Here is a 19857-nt window from a genome sequence, read left to right on the forward strand (position 1 = left end):
AGGTTGCCCGCATATTTTTGGTCAGACAGAGTACCTATGTTTAAGACAATCAAAGAAATACAAAGTCAATCACCAGGAGACCATGAGTAATTCATTAAAATTACCTTCAGTTTAGAGACAATGTTATGAATACCATTGTACAGCGTATCAGTAGGTATGATGAGAAATTGCCGTCGGAAGTTGTCTTTTAACATCGTTAATGAGGTCCGTAGGGTTGCGACTTCAGGTAACCCCATAACCAATAATCTCACGGATTAAAGTCTGATGTCCTCAAAGGTCCAGCATGATGGAACTGGCGGTCTCGGCACGCAATGCTCATCAGACGGTGCTCACAAGAGATCTTCCACGCGTATAGCGAAATGACGTGCATTAGCGGATAAAAGTTGTATCTTCCAGTAGGTATTTATCCGGCAGACTAGAAATGATGCGATTCCGTAACATATCGGCATACCTCGCACCCGTCACGTTGGCTGTTGGAAAGCAGGATCCTGCATTTTCTCGAAGAAAAAGATTACGATCACGATTGATGTAGTAAATCTACGGCACGTCGTGACTTTCTCGTCATGCAATGGGATTTCCATACAGTTCTAGGATTTTCAGTAGCCCAAATTCTGCAGTCTTGGGTCTTTACAGCCCGCCAGGGTGTGAAACGGGCTTCGTTGGTGCACAGCACGTTAGACAACCGGTCTTCATCTTCCGCCATTTTCTGAAATATCCACATCACAAATGCTTCCCGCGTCACAAGTCGGTGGTTAAGAGTTCATGATGACGCTCGATTTTGTAGGAACAGAGTTGGGTGGCCTAAAAACGGTAGTGTGTGGAATGCCAGTGCGACGTGCCACTTCACGAATGGTGATCTCACTATGCTGAGGTGAGGCACCTGAAGTCTCCATTGCCTTCTGAACTGTACCAGCAGCAGTAGCACTTGTGTTCGTTCGCCCATTTGGGCGCCTATTCTTTAGACGTTCAAGCAACCCGTGGCTTCGAACTTCTTCATTTTCTTCACAGCGATAAGAGTCACTGGGCCTTTACCCTTTCTAACGCCCTCCTTATGGCTATAGGATCGCAAAGCTCCAGTAGCGGATTCTCCATTCTGACAGTAAAGCTTCACTAACATTACCTTTCCTGGTAAAGTGACTGCTGGCGAATCTGACTTCTTCTCTCACCACAGCTTTTTTTATACATGATTCTTATGGTGGCGTCACAGAAGCCTTCCTGTCAAGAGCTATCGGCTGGACAGTTTTTGCATTCGTTTTTGATTTCGAAGAAGAAAAATCGAATCATTTCATGCCTGTGTATCGAATTTTTCCTCTCTACCTACATTATTCCGTGAATTTGTGCATTTTCAAATACGAGGGTTGGAACTTAAATTGTGGCAACTACACTCCTGGAAATTGAAATAAGAACACCGTGAATTCATTGTCCCAGGAAGGGGAAACTTTATTGACACATTCCTGGGGTCAGATATATCACATGATCACACTGACAGAACCGCAGGCACATAGACACAGGCAACAGAGCATGCACAATGTCGGCACTAGTACAGTGTATATCCACCTTTCGCAGCAATGCAGGCTGCTATTCTCCCATGGAGACGATCGTAGAGATGCTGGATGTAGTCCTGTGGAACGGCTTGCCATGCCATTTCCACCTGGCGCCTCAGTTGGACCAGCGTTCGTGCTGGACGTGCAGACCGCGTGAGACGACGCTTCATCCAATCCTAAACATGCTCAATGGGGGACAGATCCGGAGATCTTGCTGGCCAGGGTAGTTGACTTACACCTTCTAGAGCACGTTGGGTGGCACGGGATACATGCGGACGTGCATTGTCCTGTTGGAACAGCAAGTTCCCTTGCCGGTCTAGGAATGGTAGAACGATGGGTTTGATGACGGTTTGGATGTACCGTGCACTATTCAGTGTCCCCTCGACGATCACCAGAGGTGTACGGCCAGTGTAGGAGATCGCTCCCCACACCATGATGCCGGGTGTTGGCCCTGTGTGCCTCGGTCGTATGCAGTCCTGATTGTGACGCTCACCTGCACGGCGCCAAACACGCATACGATCATCATTGGCACCAAGGCAGAAGCGACTCTCATCGCTGAAGACGACACGTCTCCATTCGTCCCTACATTCACGCCTGTCGCGACACCACTGGAGGCGGGCTGCACGATGTTGGGGCGTGAGCGGAAGACGGTGTGCGGGACCGTAGCCCAGCTTCATGGAGACGGTTGCGAATGGTCCTCGCCGATACCCCAGGAGCAACAGTGTCCCTAATTTGCTGGGAAGTGGTGGTGCGGTCCCCTACGGCACTGCGTAGGATCCTACGGTCTTGGCGTGTATCAGTGCGTCGCTGCGGTCCGGTCCTAGGTCGACGGGCACGTGCACCTTCCGCCGACCACTGGCGACAACATCGATGTACTGTGGAGACCTCACGCCCCACGTGTTGAGCAATTCGGCGGTACGTCCACCCGGCCTCCCGCATGCCCACTATACGCCCTCGCTCCAAGTCCGTCAACTGCACATACGGTTCACGTCCACGTTGTCGCGGCATGCTACCAGTGTTAAAGACTGCGATGGAGCTCCGTATGCCACGGCAAACTGGCTGACACTGACGGCGGTGGTGTACAAATGCTGCGCAGCTAGCGCCATTCGACGGCCAACACCGCGGTTCCTGGTGTGTCCGCTGTGTCGTGCGTGTGATCATTGCTTGTACAGCCCTCTCGCAGTGTCCGGAGCAAGTATGGTGGGTCTGACACACCGGTATCAATGTGTTCTTTTTTCCATTTCCAGGAGTGTATTTATTCACAACCGATACAAAAGAGTTACATGTTTGCATCTGTTACTGCCCTCAAAGTAGCCACCAGCGTTGTGTAGCACCCGTTGCCAGCAATGTAGAAAGCGTTGTACACCGTTAGCAGAGCCTGTTCTGTTGATGGTGCGAATAGAGCGGTCTACTGCCTGTCCAATCTCTGGAACAGTTCTGAAGCGAATGCCACGAAGTGGTTCCTTCATCTTCGGAATCAAATCAAAGTCACAAGGACTTAAGTCCGGGGAGTGTGGTGGATGGTACAGTTCTTCCCAGTCCCATCGACCGAACAGAGCATCCACAGCTTGCGCTGTATGCGCCCGCGCTTTGTCGCGCAAAGTGATGGGTGGGTTGCGCAGAAAGTGTCGCCGCTTCTTTCACAAAGCTGGTCGCAGGTGATGCTCCAAAAACGAACAGTAATACTGTGCTTTGACGGTCTGCCGTGGAGGAACGTAATGCGTTAGGATAACACCATCACAGTCGTATACGAGAATCACTATACCTTTCACCATACTGGGGCTCCGACGCACTTTCGAATTCGGCGACCCATAATGACACTATTCGTTGGATCGGTGTTTCAGTTTTGGCTCGCACGATGTGGCCCATGTCTCATCCAATGTTACGATACGGCGCAAGAAAGCCTCTCCTTGGCGCTCATAGCGCTCAAAGTGCGTCGGAGCAGCGTCGTAACGCATCCATTTCTACATTTCCGTCAAGTCATGCGGAACCTATCGTGATGCAATTTTTCGCATGCCCAGGCGTTTCTTCAGGATGCGCAGCACAGTCGTATGCGCTAATCCGGTTTCGTGGGCGAGCTCACGAATCGTATGACGTCGATCGCTGTCCACTACGCGGGAACAGGATGCACTTCTTCAGAGACGCTAGGACCACCTGCCAGATGCATGTCTGCCAGAGTTAACCGACCTTCGTTGAATGCTTTGACCAAACGTGCCACTGTTCTGTACGGAAATGCCGATTCCCCGCACGCTTCTTGATACCTTGATGACAGTGTCGTGCTGTACGTTCTCTGGCACATTCATTCTTGATCCAGTTCCCTTGTTCCCGTTTCGAAAACGTAGTGACACCGTTACGTTAGACCGCTCTCTCACAAGTGACTGTGTTTCCCTCGATTATGCGCACACCGGTGACGTGGGACGGGCGAGTCCATTTGCTCGGAAGTAAGATAGGCATGTCAATAACGTGTGCTATCAGCGACAATAGTAGATTCCATTGCATAGTGTCTCCACAGCAGTCTTACCACTATTTAAGTTCCAACCTACGTAGTAATGGACTTTTGTAAAGAAAACAGTTGGCATTGACAACAGCTTTATTCGTCTCTGAATGGATAAATATAGATCCCGCATGTTTCTTAAGGGAGTCTTATACCATTCTTCCCGCAAAATAGAAGCAAGTTAAAGTAACGATCAAGGAAGTGGACAGCAAGCACGTACCCTTCTCTTCAAAGTAGGCGACAGAAGCCCAGCAATCCTGAGATCTGGTGGTTATGGTGACCAGGAGAGGCGCGACATTTCGTCGTCGTCCTCGCAAAACCATTCGTGGACGATGCGAGGTGTGTGAACAGGCGCCCTCTCGTCTTGTAACACCGCATCAGCATCGGGAAACAAACATTTCACCATGGGATGGACCTGGTCACCCAAAGCGGTTACATAATCCTTGTCAAAAATGTTACCTTGCAGAGTAAACATGGGGTTCATGAAATAATATGATATGGCTGCCCAAGTCGTCACCAAATGTCACTCTTGGGACGTAAACTGAGCCAGAAGTTGAAAACTGTGTGCAACAAGACTCATTCGACTAAATAACACTCTTCAATTGCTTCACAGTCCAGGTTTTATGACTTGAGCTCCACGTTTTCCCGTTACGGGCATTTCCATTACTGGTGAGTGGTTCTGGAATTCCAGCTTGCGCTGCAGTTGTCTGCTTATGAAACTCCATTTGTGTTATTTTGGTGCTGGCAGGGTAACGAGTTCGGCAGTGATGTTTGCAGCTGTCACCTTCTTATTTTCGTCACAGTCCTCTTCACCGTCCGTCCGTCACTGTCACCCAACACACACTTTTATCCGCGCTGTGACTTAGCGGGTGATGTTTTTCACTTTCCCAGTGCCTCTTGAAACACCACGCACTTTGGCTCCCTCTGTTACTTAAGCATCCACCTATATGAGCTTCAACAATTATCCCATGTTCGGATTCATTCAGCTCCGACATAATTCACTCACAACTACACGAAACACTGTTCTGACCACGGCAAACATTTGCAATGTTTTACCCAACCGCCGTTCGTGGTCAAATGCAACAGCGCTACCTGCAGGTAGCGTCTCTCGCAGCGTTTCTATATTTTTGTCTGACACCATCATGTAGAGCAACTCAAAAAGTTTTGTCTAGATTATTTCGCTAAACGATTCCTTTTGTTTTGCAATAGGTGGTAAATAATTTTATTTATTTATTTATTTAATCGTATGGCTAGGGCCCCCCTTCGGGCAGACAGTTCGCCAACAGCCGGTCTTTCAATTTGAGGCCACTTCGGGGACCTGCAGTAAATGGAGGATGAGAGGATGATGATGGGGACAGCACAACACCCAGTCCCTGGGCGGAGAAAATTCCCCCACCCAGCCGGGAATCGAACCCGGGCCCAGAGGACTGACAATCCGTCACGCTGACCATTCAGCTACCGGGGGCGGACGGTAAATAATTATCTGAAACGACTACACCCCAAAACGAACCAAATGTGCCATGAGGTATGCTGGATCGAATTGATTCAATGCTATCCAAAGAAATTTCCAACTTGAATTTCGAAGCAAGCCACAAGACATTAAGACTATTAAAGTTTGGTATGAAAAGGTCCTCGTCACGGGGAGTGTAAACAGACTGTCAGTTCTGGCACAAAAGACGCATCTGATGAAATGGTAGATGAGATCCAAAGAAACCTATTGATGTCAGTTCGCTGAGGATCACGGGAGCTAAAGATCTCTCGTTTAACAGTCCTCGAGGCGCTGCATGAGCACTCACAAACTTCAAACTAAAAAGTCATTGACGTGAGACGACGTGCAGCTTCGCCACAAATTTGCTACTGAGATGCTGGACCGGATACGGCAAGGCCCCCAATTATCTAGGAAATGTCGTTTTCTGAGACGAAGCAACCGTCCACACTTGTTGGAAGGTTAATCGCCACAAAATTCGCATCCGTGGATCTAAAGATCTCGACTGTCTTCGCGAACGCGCCAGAGACAGCGAAAAGGAGGATGTGTGGTACGCGATGATGAAAAACAGCGTACTTGAACCACGTTTCTTCATCGAACAAACAGTAACACGTGCTGTTTATGTAGACTTGTTTGAGAAACTTGCTGTTCTTGTGATCTTCCAGCAAGATGGTGCAGCACTGTAATACACTTAACGTGTTCGTGACTTCCTGGACCGAATATTTCCACTCGATGGATAGAATATGACGGATCAACCAAGTGGCCACCGCGCTCTCCGAACATAACCCTACGGATTTCTTCCTCTGGGGTTATGCCAAAGACGTTGTGTATGCCTCGCCTGTACATGATCTTGGCGATCCTCGTCAAAGAACTCTCCATCAACGTGCGCTGGGTTGTTGACGACATTGTCGTGCACGAGAAGATGCCATCATTGAGTGACTGCAGGAGAATACAAGATGACTTAGAGAAAATTTTTCGTTGGTGTAGTGAATGGTAGCTTGGACTTAATGTATAAAAATTGCTGATTAGTATGAAGAACGATCCCGTAATGTTCGAATATTGCTTCAGTAGTGTGCTGTTTGACACAGGCACGTCGATTAAATATCTGTGCGTAACATTGGAATGCGATGTGAAATTGAACGAGCACGTAAAGACAGCAGTACGGATGGCGAGTGTTAGACTTCGGCTGTTGGAGGAATTTTAGAGAAATATAGCTCATTTATGCCAAAGGCCTTGCCGCAGAGGTAACACCGGTTCCCGTCAGATCACCGAAGTTAAGCGCTGTCGGGCAGGGCTACCACGTAGATGGGCGGTCATCCTGTCTGCTGAGCGCTGTTGGCAAGCGGGGTGCACTCAGCCCTGGTGAGGCAAACTGAGGAGCTATTTTATTGAGAAGTAGCGGCTCCGTAGCGGTTCCGTCTCGAAAACTGACCTACGGCCGGGACAGCGGTGTGCTGACCACATGCCCCTCCGTATCCGCATCCAGTGACGCGTGTGCGCTGAGGATGACACGGCGGCCGGACTGTACTGTTGGGCCTTCATAGCCTGTTCGGGAGGAGTTTTTTTTTTAATAGCTCATTTATAAAGGAGACCGCGCATTCAGCATTTAGTGCGAGTCATTCTCGAGCTCTGCGTGAGTGTTTGGTATTCCCACCAGGTCGGATTAAAGGAAGACATCGAAGCAATTCTGAGATGTGATGCTATATTTGTTACTGGCAGGTTCGATGAACACCCACGACTATTACGGAAATGCCTCGTGAACTCAGATGGGAATCCCTAGAGGGAAGACGACGTTGTTTTCGTGAGCCACCAATAAGAAAATTTAGAGAACCGGCACTGGAAGCAGGCTGAAGAGCGATCCTATTGCTGCCAGTGTTCGTTTCATGTAATGTTCACGAAAATACGAGAAATTTTTTGAGAGCGTTATCAGTGAATTTGTGCGTCTGTTGTGTGTTACGAAAATGGAACAGCGGAAACAAGAGCAATATTATGCTCTCAATGTTTTTGTTAAACTTGAGCAATCCGCGTGTCTGACCTTCGTAAAATCGAAACAGACCTATGGGGATCCCTTATCAAGAGCACAAGTTTTTCGCTGGCACAAATCGTTTTTGGAAGGCTGAGAACACGCTGAAGATGAACCTTACTTAGGGAGACCTTCAACATCAAAAACCGACGAAACCCTCGAACGTCTATCTGCTCTTGTGAGATCAGACCGACGTTTAACAACAACAATGATGGGTAACCTGATAAACACTTTCACCGTACATCAGATTTTGTCCGATGTTTTGCAAATTTGCAATCACGAAGATGTTGATTGATGACAATACACCATGCCATATGGTCACTTCCATCATGGAATTTTTGACCTCAAAAGGCATCCCCTAACCCCCACCCTTTTCGCCTAATCTGGGTCCTTGTGATTCTTTTCTTTTTGCGAAATCGAAAAATGTACTAAAAGGATGTCATTTTGGAACTCTGGAGAACATTCAGAAAGATGTGAATGACATGTTATAGGCCCTACGAGTTTAAATCTTCCAGGTTGCTACCGAAACTTGGAACAACGACTCCGTCGGTGTGTAGCTGCCGATGGGAACTACTTTGAAGCGGGCAGTATTCTTGTTCGAAAAAAAAAGAATGTCTGGTAGATAAAAAAAAATCTGTCTCACACACCTCGTATGAGGTACATTAAAAAAGGAGTATGACGGCAAGTTAGATTTCTTTCGCGGCAGGAGGGAGAGGAGAAAAGAAGGACCGTAACAAATTGAGACCTTCCCCCTCCCCCTTCCCCACCCACCCCACCAGGAACCTAACCTTCGATAAGAGCCTTCTGTTAGTAAAGATGGCAGCGAGCGGGAAAGATCGCCTTTTCGGAATCGAGGCTTGGCAGCGCGACTGCAGCGCTCGGCTAGGAGGCGGCGGCGGCGGCGGCGGCGGCTGGAACTAATACGGCTCGGTTTGCGCTATCGGGCGCTCATCGGCGCGGCAGCCCCGCTTGGCCTTAATTTACGGCGTTTTGTTCATGAATAATTCAGCACGACTTGCTGCACAGTTATTATTTGGAGAACTAAAGTCTCTATATCTCCTTTTCTCTCTCTCCGCACCCATTCTTATTTCAGCGGAGCAATTTAAGGAATATGTTGTTCTACATTGCAGCGTGCGACTCTGCGCGTTCCCTATTACGGCTTATGTAAAGTAGGCTGCTTAAAAATGTATAGCGGGGCAAGCCGCGCCACCCGCGCTGCAGCCGCCACCGATGCTGAACCCCTCCGTTCCTCCTCATTTTTCTCCTTATTTATTTCATCGTCTATTTACTTGTTAACCTATTACACCCCATTTTTAATACCAAATCTCTCCGCGTTGCCAATATTTCATATACAACGCGAAATATATTTATGTAGGAGACTGCAATTCCAATTCCCTTAAGTTACATTGTCTTACTATAGAGAAAAATTAGTAGCAGCCAACTTCGGGAAAGATGAGTTTGGGTTCCGGAGCAATGTAGGAACACTTGAGACAATATTGACACTACCAATTACCTTAGAAAAGTCACGGAAGAAAGGCATTCACAACATTTGTAGATTCAGAGACAGCTTTTGACAACGGTGAGTGGAACGTACTCTTTGAAATTCTGAAGGTGGCAGCGATAAAATGCATGGAGCGAAAGGCTAATTACAAAAAAAATGTTCAAATGTGTGTGAAATGTTATGGGACTTACCTGCTAAGGTCATCAGTCCCTAAGCTTACACACTACTTAACCTAAATTATCCTAAGGACAAACACACACACCCACGCCCGAGGGAGGACCAGAAACGCGACTGGATATTTATTACTTGTATAAAAACCAGACTGTAGTTTTAAGATTCGAGGGACGCGGAGAGGAATCACTAACTGAAGAGGGAGTGAAACAGAGTTGTAACTTATCCGCAGTGCAATTCAATCTGTGCCTTGAGCTACCAGCGTAGGAAACCAAGGAGAAACATGGACAAGGAAATAAAGTTCAGGGAGACGAAACAACTCTAAAAAAGAATAATTGCTTAAAAATCTAGTATAAATTTAATAGTTAATAGATATTTATAATTTATTATTTATACTTATATTCGAAGTTAACAAATTTCTCTTTTTAAGAAATGATTTTCTTGCTGTTGTCAGTCTGCATTTATAAGTTTACATACAGGGTTGTGTCCTAGTATAGAGTGCTAATGAACTGATTTGTTTTAGCACAGGTATTTACATGTGTATTAAGTGTCCAATACATCCTTTTTGTGTTATGTTTTTTTTGGGCGCAAAACTGCTACGGTCATTAGCGCCCGTGCTGTGGCTTAGGGGAGGATAAAAAAACAAAAAAATTGGAAATCAGCAGCAATGAGAGCAAAACTAGAGAAGTGGGGAAAATAAAAAAAAACAGAAGGAAGCTTAGAAAACCACTATAGAAGGGGGAGGGGGGTTGTTTTCCCCAAAAGAGTTTCAAATGACCGACGTCATCTCACTGACACTGATAAACGCGAGGACGCGATCGGCTGAGAGCGTGTCATCTGCTAAAATGGAAGATATATCAGGCAACAGCTGTAAACGGGTGTGTAGCGGAGTAAAATAGGGGCACTGAAGTAAAAGCCACCGTCCACAGTTGAGAGCATACATCGGTATGTCTCCCATCATGCTATAAACACATTTCCATACGTCTCCATGTTCTTCTTGACATATTTTTTAGCATGTCCGATGTTATAGTGCCAAACACATCCTCAGCAGTACTGCACAACTCTCAGTCTATTGCGCGACGACGTGCAGATACGTGCTCCGTAATGACTGCCCATAACGAGTCGTCAGGTTTGGTGAAATCGACTTCTTGGTGGCTATTTCAAGGGAGCTGGTGTTGCTGATGAACCACAACTTATCCACCGTCCTGGAAACTGTGCCTTAAGGAACTCACACACTGCAAGAGCGTAGTGACGAGGTGATCCGTCTTGGTGCAATCTTACGCGTCCTGTGAAGCCGCTTTCCTCAACCCGAGGTGTTAATGTTTATAACGTGTGTAAATAAATTCTACTATTCACAGTCCCATCAGAAAAGTACGATACGAGCAGATGTTCTCATGTCATCGACGCCCATACTATTACGTGAAGTGGGTTCCTCACTAAGTGGATTGTATAATGAGGATTCATTTTAGCCCAAACGACAATATTCATATTTCTAGCACTTGAGCTGCGATAAATGGCACATTCATATGAAGAGATAACCTTGACACGGTTCACTATATTTGAAAATTAAGTTAACAAAGCATGGCATGCTCAGACGCGCTCGTTCTGATTTGTATCCGGTAACTCGTTTACGAACATTGATCGAAAAGGTCTGACCTTAAGATCTTTTTTCGTGTGATTTCGCATTGTCGTTCTCGGTATACAGAGTTCGGAAGCATATTTAAGTGTCAACTTCATAGAAGGTTGTTCAATCGAAGCAGAGACTCCGGCACACGTTTCTTCTCGTGTCTCCTTCCTTCCTCTACGCAGATTGTCCTTAACACTGCCAAAAGCAAAAGCACGTCTTTCCCAATCCAGAAGCGCTGTCTTTCGCGGTGGAACGTTACTAAATCCTTCCTGGAACGCTCCCATAATCTGTCTCCATGCAGCGTGTGCCCTGCGTGCTGTCGTTCGTGCACTTACATACTTGTCACTAAGCGCTCCACATCAGTGTGACTATGACTGCACACATCTGTCACGACTACAGATTAAAACTCGGTTGCGACAGCGAAAACATGTAAACATGAACAACAAATGCGCATCGTAAGACTAAAACTGATGCAAACAAACACAGACATTATTGGTCAATAACCGTAGCACACGTACAATGGTGTTGTTACAATATTGGAGATAGATCCCACTTAAGTATGACAGATCTTACTAGTGTAGCGCCCGCTCCTCCGCTCGCGTAGGCTGTACTCGTATGTTAAGTTGTTCACAAATTGCAACGCCTTCTAAGCTTATCACGCTAATTAAGGCCATATAAGGATGGACTTTTCCGAATGTGCTTCTACCCAAAAAGCTGGAGTCCAATGTTTTTTGTTAATCATGCCTTTTGCCTTCTTGACATATTTAGATAGCAACTTTCACCTTCAACAAATATTTCTTTATATCTAACTGAGAAGTCAAATACCAGTTTCCGTAAGTTTAGCTTCAAAATTTTTTTAATGTGACGGAATATTTTGTTAAAAATTTTCATCCCCTATTGTGCTCACTTAAGAGTTGAATTTCCAGAAACAGTGAACCATATATTTTTCTTATTTCTAATCGAGAAGTCAAATACCAGTTGTCACAGATGTAGCCTTAAAAGTCGTTTAGTAGTTCTCTAGTAATTATTTATTTTCAAAAAGCTGTCACCCACTATTTTCCCCATTATTGGCTGAATTTCCAAAATGCTGAAACATGTATTTTTTATTTTCTGGCTGAGAAACCAAATATCAGTCTTTGAAGTTCCATCTTCAACATTCCTTTCATAGCAACATACTTTCAAAAAGCATTTCATCCACAATTTCATCCCCTATATTTAGTAGTGGAATTTTGAACAATTCCTTCTTAATCGACGCCTACAGTATAAGATCCACACCCTCTCCAAACTTCAAGTTTCTATCCTTAGCATTTTGTGGCTGGGCGACAACGAGTCAGTGAATCAGAATTTCACCCCCTTAGAGGTTGAATTTCCAAAAACTGTGATACGCATATGTTTTAATTCTAACAAAGAATCCAAATACAAATTTTCATAGATTTATCTTGCATAGTGAAATATTTCTACAAAAAATTTCATCCCTTGTTTCACTTCCATAGCGGTTGAATTTCGAAAAACAATGCAACAAGTATTTTTTTTCATTTCTAACTGAGAAGTCAAATTTAAATTATCGTACATTTAGCTTTAAAAATGGTTTCATAATAAAATGTTTTCATAAAAATCTCATCCCTATTCACCTCCTTAGCGTTCACTTTCCAAAAACACTGAAACACGCTTTTTTATTTGTAACCGATAAGTCAAACAAGTGTTCATACACGTAGCTTTAAAAATACTTTAGTAGTTCTTTAATAACGATATAGTATATTTCCAAGGAAAGGTTTCACCCACTACTTTACCCCAATGGGATTAAATTTCCAAAAGTACTGAAACAGGTATTTCTTTATTTCTGACCGAAAAATCATATACCAATTTTCGCAGGTCTAGCTTCAAAATTGCCTTATTAGCGACATTTTTTTAAAAAATCGCTACCTCAGCTATTTAGAATTGGAATTTAGAAAAATATTTTCTTAAACAACTTCTACAGTATAAGATCCACACCTCCTCCAGATTTCAAGTTTCTGTACTTAGTGGTTTGGGGTGGGCGATGATGAGTCAGTCAGTCTGTCAGTCAGGACACTGCATTTTACACACTATGTGATCAAAATTATCCGGACACCTGGCTGAAAATGACTTACAAGTTCGTGGCGCCCTCCATCGGTAACACTGGAATTCAGTATGGTCTTGGCGCACCATTAGCATTGATGACAGCTTCCACTCTCGCAGGCATACGTTCAATCAGGTGCTGGAAGGTTTCTTGCGGAATAGCAGCCCATTCTTCACGGAGTGCTACACTGAGGAGAAATATCGATGTCGGTCGGCGAGGCCTGGCACGAAGTCGGCGTTCCAAAACGTCCCAAAGGTGTTCTATAGGATTCAGGTCAGGACTCTGTGCAAGCCAGTCCATTACAGAGATGCTATTGTCGTGTAACCACTCCGCCACAGCCCGTGCATTATGAACAGCTGCTCGATCGTGTTGAAAGATGCAATCGCCATCTCCGAATTGCTCTTCAACAGTGGGAAGCAATAAGGTGCTTAAAACATCAATGTAGGCCTGTGCTGCAATAGTGCCACGCAAAACAACAAGAGGTGCAAGCCCCCTCCATGAAAAAGACGACCACATCATAACACCACCGCCTCCAAATTTTACTGTTGGCACTACACGCACTGACAGATGACGCTCACCGGGCATTCGCCATACCCACACCCTGCCATCGGATCGCCATATTTTGTATCGTGATTCATCACTCCACACAACGTTTTCCCACTGATCAATCGTCCAATGTTTACGCTCCTTACACCAAGCAAGTCGTCGTTTGGCATTTACCGACGTGATGGGTGGCTTATGAGCAGCCGCTTGACTGTGAAATCCAAGTTTTCTCACCTCCCGCCTAACTGTCATAGTACTTGCAGTGGATCCTGATTCAGTCCACAGACGAAGTCGGCCTGTACGCTTTTGTGCTGTAAGTGTCCCTTCACGTTTCCACTTCACTATCACATCGGAAACAGTGGACCTAGGGACGTTTAGGAGCGTGGAAATCTCGCATACAGACGTATGACACAAGTGACACCCAATCACCTGACCACGTTCGAAGTCCGTGAGTCCAGCGGAGCGCCCCATTCTGCTCTCTCACGATGTCTAATGGCTTCTGAGTTCGCTGATATGGAGTACTTGGCTGTAGGTGGCAGCAAAATGCACCTAATAAGAAAAACGTTTGTTTCTGGGGATGTTAGGATACTTTTGATCACATAGTGATTACAGAGATTACTGTGTTGCGACAAATGGAACTTCGGGATATTTTAATGTATCAACAGCTATCAACGTTTTTCTTAATCAAACTATACCTATGTAGTTTTTATTTTAGAAATCGTGTACAGTTGCAGTCCCTGCACTGTTGAGGTCTAATCGTCACGCTGTTAGTACATTGTGTGAAAATGGCAAAATGGTTGACGCTGATTCCTGCTCCGTAGCGAAATAAGCACGTGTAACACCGTTAAAAAGTGGCGAAAAACAAGTTGTTCTTAATGTTTTAACAAGTTTTCAAAAAAGATCAGCTTGGAACTTTTACTGAAGATAAGGACGTTCAGAATACGTGATGCACAGTTGAATTGGTAGCGTTGTTGAATGGTAATCCAGCTTGATCGGGGGTTCAGCTCTCACTCTGGTCTTTTTTTCGATCAGATTGGAATAACAATATTTTTGATGTACAAATCACCAAGTATATGCTAATTAACACAAAAAATATATGCTAATTAACAATTCTAATCATCACTTTTAATTAAAAGTACATGTATTCTTGTTTCTAATTATATATGCAAGCAAAACCTCAGTTTTCACTGTAAATATAAATTCTTAATTATCGATATTATATAAAATATTGTTAAAATTAAGAAAACATGACCAGTTAAGTTTTTAAGAGAAAAATGAAAAATCATATACCTTTTATTTGGACTATGTCCAGCGTTTTATACCACACACGCGGTCTCACATGAGTTAGAGTAAAGCGATCAAATGTCCCGATCTTTATTTAATGTGCTTAGGGCGCTCAGCTACTAAGATCATTAGCGCCCAGTCACAAACGTTAGTGCACTAATAGCGTAGAAAAACGCAAGGGGGGCAACATCAGAAAGTACTTACAAAGACGCAAAGAAAGAAAATAAAAGAGTTAGATCTTTTTGAACAAGTCAGTCAGTGCAATAAAACGAAGGACACAAGCAGCTACTCGAACGTCATCTGCTAGAAGTTCCTGTAAGGTAGACGGCAGACACAGGGCAACACCAGAGTGAATAAAACGGGGACATGACAGTTACACATGGCGCACCGTCAATGGATGACAACAGGCGTACTGCAGGGCGGGGTAACCGGACAACAGGTAGCGGTGGCTAAAGCGGCAATGCCCAATCCGCAACCTGGCCAAAATGACCTCCTCTCGCCAGGAAGAGTGTGAGGAGGTCGTCTGAGCCGTCGGGATCGGTTTGATGGCCCTAAGCTTATTTTCATGGGGAGACGACCAAGCCTCATGCCAAAATGATGAAACACGCCGACGAAGAACCCCACTAACATCAGTTGATGGGACACAGAAGAAAGCTGTCCGAGGCAGGAGGATAGCAGCCTTGGCCGCAGCATCAGCAGCTTCGTTCCCAGGCACACCAACGTGGCCATGAATCCACAAAAAAGGACACGTGCGCCGGTATCAGCTAGCGACTGAAGGGACCGTTGAATTCGTTGCACGAGAGTGTGGTCCCAACATGGGTCACGGAGACTCTGAATGGCGCTCAAAGAATCAGAGCAGATGGTATAGGGAGAATGACGAAGGCGGCGGATATACTGAACAGCCTGATAGAGAGCAAAAAGCTCAGCTGTAAAGCTTTAACACTGGTCAAGGAGCCGGTATTGAAAGGTATCATCCCCAACGACAAAGGCACATTCGACACCAGCAGTAGTCATGGAGCCATCTGTGTAAATAAAGACGTTATGAGCGAGCCTCGAACGAAGTTCGACAAACCCCGAGCGGTGTATCGAATCCGCGGTCCTCTCCTTTCGGAGTGAGCTGAGTTCAAGATGAACGCGAACCTGAACCTGGAACCAAGGTGGCATCGGGCTCTCACCCACTCGAAAAGTCGTAGGGAGGATAAAATCAAGTTGCTGAAGCAGGCGACGAAAGCGAACTCCAGGAGGTAACAAGCCAGAGACATACAGCCCATATTGGCGGTCGAGAGAGTCGTCAAAGAAAGAGAAATATGACGAATAGTCGGGCAATTACATCAGTCGGCAGGCGTACCGACAAAGCAACATATCGCGCCTGTAGTTTAGCTGTAATTCGGCAGCTTCGGCATACAGACTCTCAACAGGGCTGGTGTAAAATGCTCCAGTCGCCAGACGTAACCCCCGACGGTGGATGAGTAGACAAAGCTCCCATAATCCAGCTTTGATCGGACAATGGACCGATATAACCGAAGCAGGACCATTCGATCCGCTCCCCATGACGTACCGCTGAGAACGGGTACAACGAGCAGCCAAGTACGACACATGTGGAGACCAGCAAAGTTTCCTGTCAAATGTAAGACCTAAAAATTTTGTAGTCTCCACGAATGGGAGAGCAACGGGACCGAGATGTAAGGATGGTGGAAGAAACTGTAACGTCAGAAGTTCATACAGACCGTTTTCTCACCAGAGAAACGGAAACCGTTAGCGACACTCTAGTTATATAGACGGTCCCGATTTTGCCGGGACAGTTCCGGTTTTTGGAGTCCTGTTCCCCTGTCCCGACTGGGTTCAGCCGGGACGCCTAAATGTTCTGGTTTTTACAAATCAAATCCAAGTCTCGGTCATGGGATGTTTCAACATGCAACTTCTCACATTTTTAGCAGTTTCAAACAGTTTTACACTTTCTTTCCGTATCATATCCCAAACCTAACATACCACGTTACACAATGCGTTTACACGACCTGTCTGCTGGCGCGTTCGAGACATTCAACAATAGTTGCGCTTTTCCGTGAGTATTGTAGCGCGCACAGGTTGTAACTAGATTCACAATGTGAAATTTAAAATTTTCCCGGCGAGCTAAATATTCAAAAAGATTTCGGGCTTGCAGCCGATCGTCGTTAGCTTCCTTCCACGATATTTCGAATGGAAAACTGCCAGCCATCCTTAGGTGAGCCATCGAAGCCTGACGAAGACGCCCTCCGTTCCGCAATATATAGCGTGCAGCGAGTATTCCGCTCATGCGTCAAAATCACATTGACAGACGAACCACACCGCCCTCCAACAGCGCCCTCGCTGGTGGAACTGCAGAACTCAGCTGTCTTCGGCGTCGTCAATTGCCGCGGCCATCGGAGTACTCACCTCTTCGTCTGGAGCAGATCTTAAGGATGACGGGGTACCACGCATTATGTAGCTGGTAGCCATTGTCACGGTTCATAAGATTGTCTGTCATGCGAATTTCCACTGATTCTTTTATGACGGAGTCCCAAAAGGATGTTGCTGTGGTCAAAATTGTTGTCTTGTCATACTCCATCGAGTGTCCAGTGGAAATGAAATGCTCAGCAATTGCAGTACTTGCTGGGTTGTAAAAGGCGAGTACAGCGTTGATGTTCAGTGCAACGTTCTTCCACTGTTCGCAATGTTTGTCCTATATATGAAATGCCACATTGACAAGGTATTTTATAAATTCCCGCCTTCCGCAATACCAGATTGTGTTTCACGGATCCTAGCAGGTCGGAAATCTTCGATGGTGGACGGAAAATCACTTTCACTGCGAGACCGTCGAGGATTCTTGCAATTTTGAAGGAAATGTTGCCAACAAAGGGAAGAAAAGCTAAAGATTTAGGAGGTGTGCTCTCTTCTTTCTCCACTCCCTGAGTCTTTGGCTTAAAACACTTGTACACAGAGCTCATGTAGTGTCAGATACAGATAATTTGCCTGAAGAGGTGGCCCAACTGAAGAGGGTTTTCAAAGAGAATGGATATTCTACCCGGCAAATTAGCAAGGCACTTGCAATTAAGCCAAAGAATCAGGGAGTGCAGGAAGAAGAGAGCACGCCTACTAAATCTTTAGCTTTTCTTCCCTTTGTTGACATTATTTTCTTCAAAACTGCAAGAATCCTCAACGGTTTCGAAATGAAAGTGATTTTCCGCCCACCACCAAAGATTTCCGACCTGCTGGGATCAGTGAAAGACGACCTGGTATTGCGGAAGACGGGAATTTATAAAATACCTTGTCAATGTGGCATTTCATATATAGGACAAACATTGCGAACAGTGGAAGAACGTTGCACTGAACATCAACGCTGTACTCGCCTTTTGCAACCTAGCAAGTCTGCAATTGCTGAGCATTTCATTTCCACTGGACACTCAATGGATTATGACAAGACAACAATTTTGGCCAAAGCAACATCCTTTTGGGACTCCATCATAAAAGAATCAGCGGAAATTCGCATGACAGACAATCTTATGAACTGTGACAATGGTTACCTGCTAGATAATGCGTGGTACCCCGTCATCTCTAAGATCTGCTCCAGACGAAGACGTCAGAGTACTCCGATGGCCGCGGCAATTGACGACGCCGAAGACAGCTGAGTTCTGCAGTTCCACCAGCGAGGGCGCTGCCGACGGGCGGTGTGGTTCGTCTGTCAATGTGATTTTGACGCATGAGCGGAATACTCGCTGCATGCTATATATTGCGGAACAGAGGGCGTGTTCGTCATTCATTCTTCGGCGGAACTCGAAAGAGTTGCGCCCTTCGAGGATTGATTTCCGCAATCGTCGAAGCGATAGGTTTAGCAGCAGCAGCAGCAGCAGCAGCAGTTCCAGTAGCAGTTCCAGTAGCGGTTCCCGTCGCAGTTCCAGCAGTTCCAGCGGTTCCAGCAGTTCCAACAGTTCCGGCAGCGCAGGCACCAGTATCAGCAGCAGCAGCAGCAGCCGCCGCCCCCGCAGCGCGACTCCTGTCGCCGTTGCAGCCCTTCCTGCTCGCCGTCTCGTCGCCGGCTGACGCAGCCTGCCCCGTTCGTCGTCATCGCCGCCGCCTCCGCCAGCCCGCCGCCGAGCCCGTCCTCCTCCACCGTCGCAGCAGCAGGGCGGGCCCCGGACCCCGCTCCCCGCCGTCGCAGCAGCAGCCGTCGCCGCCGTCTTCGCCTTCCTGGACTTGTGCAGTGTAGTGTAGTGTTCGTCTTCATCTTCGTCTTCGTTGTCTGTCATCCTTAGTGTTTCTTTTTCCCTCATCCCGTTCAGTTGTTTCATTTCACAATGACCACCCCTACCACCACCGCAACTATCACAGCCATAACTTACACCTCCCCCTCAGCAGCTGCCACCACCATTACTTGGTGTGCTCAAACACCCCCCTCCCCCTACATACCACCCCTCCTCACCCTTCCCTCCCCAGCTCCCTTTGTCGCTCCTTCTCCCCCAGCCGCCTCACCTGACCCCTTCCCTCCACTCCCCCACGCCACTTCATCCGCTCATGCAGCCCCCGCCAGGGTTGTGGCTCGGAGAGCCACCTCCCATGCCGCACCTTCACCAGCACCAGCACCAGCACCAGCACCAGCACCAGCACCTGCGCCCGCACCTGCATCATCTGCAGCACTGGCCCCAGCACCACTGCCGGGACCTGCCTCCCCCCACCATCTCCCGGTTGCTCCTGTACCCCGCCCCTCTTCCCATCCTGTAAAACGTCCAAGTGGCACCCCTGCCTACTCCACTCCCAAGAAATCACAGCCCCTTCCCCCTCCTCCCCCCAAAGATGCCATGGATGTCTCCCCGCCCGCCCCTTCTACCGCTTCCTCTACCACCCCCTCCTACAGATACCTCCTTTCCCATCCGGATCCCTCTCTCCTGGAGGCCCGCAACCTCACCTTGCTCCTCCGCCAACACTTTCCTGGCGCCCCTATCTCCCTTCTCACCCCCCGTAGGGACTCCGTCCTTCTCACCTCCTCTAGCCCCACCCTCCACACCGACATCCTATCCCGCATCCCCATTACCCGCTTCGGCCCCGATGCCTGTCTCGCCCCTGCTCCTTCCCC

Source organism: Schistocerca gregaria, chromosome 5 (genome assembly GCF_023897955.1).
Source record: "Schistocerca gregaria isolate iqSchGreg1 chromosome 5, iqSchGreg1.2, whole genome shotgun sequence".
NCBI classification, from domain to species: Eukaryota; Metazoa; Arthropoda; class Insecta; order Orthoptera; family Acrididae; genus Schistocerca; species Schistocerca gregaria.